A 1,343-nucleotide genomic window follows, 5' to 3' on the forward strand; every position below is an offset into this window, starting at 1 on the left:
TTTATATTTTTTTTACTATATTAATAAAATTTTATATATTCTTTCAATATTCGTGCTTATGTTTTTAGATGAAATAATTATCAAATAAATATTGGTTAGCAAAAAGCCAGTCAAACAACCGGTCAAACCGGCATTTAACTGGTAAACTGGTAGAACTGGACAGTTTTTTAGTGGGCTTTCGGTTTAAACTACCCCACCAACGACGTCGTTTAATGGGCTGGAAAAAAACCTAGATCTAATACCCTAACGGCCTCACGTAGTCCCAACCCCATTCCCACCCTCTCCTCTCTGAAACTGAAAATGGAAATTGAAAGAATAAAGTGAAGAACCCTAACCCCTAGCTCCTAGCTCCCAGCTACCAGCTCCCAGCTCCCAGCCTCGCAGCCCCGCTCGTTTTCATCGCCATGCTTCTCCGCTGGGTATAGGCGTCTGTGTGGGAGCACCGTCGCATGTGGAAGCTCCGTCGTTGTCTCCTATGTTCGAGAGCTCTCTCTTTATGTTCACGTGTGGAGGCTCTGTTGCCGTCGCGTGAAAGCTTTGTTCGAGCTCTCCCTCTCTCTGTCTTCGCCGTTGTCTGTCTCTCGCTACCGGTAAGTAAATATTGTTACTTGGAATTATTGTTATCGATACTGTATTTCTCTCTTGGGTTGGGTTGGATCAATGATTGATTTTTATGATGCTAATATTGAATATTAAATATTGTTTTGATTTATTGCATTTGGGGGTGGATATCATTTGAATCGGGATGCAAATTTTGATAACCACACCAGATATAACTTCCCTTAGAGATACTGATAGAGTTACTGGTTTGCTTGAATGTGATAGAAGTAGGGACATATAGATGATTTTGAATAGAGTTAAGACATATATGATTAAGGGTGAGGACATGATGTCTATTCTTGATGTACAAGTTCTTTGGCAATGTGGCTGAAGCTTGTTTCTTGATGGTGCCATCACATGATACATAATTTTTGTCATTTGAATTCATTGTAAATTATATGCTGCTGTAGCTTATTTGTCATATGAATTCACTATCACATGAGAGCTGATTCAAATAATGAAATTTCAAGTTTATGGAGCCAGAGACAAAGCTACGTCTAAAACAAGGGAGGTAGTGGCCCCCCAAAAGAAAAAAATTTGTTTACAAATATAATAAAAAATAAAAGAATGCCCCCCACCCTCCAAAATAATGTCTGATCTCCCCCTCTTTTAAAAAATATATGGTTGTTCCTAATTCTCATTCAACGCAGCAAAGAATAATTAAAACGTTGTGTGTTATTTAGACTATGGGCCATATGCTTAGTTAAAAAAAATGTTAATTTATATTAGAAATAAAGAATTTG

The sequence above is a fragment of the Arachis duranensis genome, chromosome 5 (genome assembly GCF_000817695.3).
Source record: "Arachis duranensis cultivar V14167 chromosome 5, aradu.V14167.gnm2.J7QH, whole genome shotgun sequence".
Lineage (NCBI taxonomy): Eukaryota > Viridiplantae > Streptophyta > Magnoliopsida > Fabales > Fabaceae > Arachis > Arachis duranensis.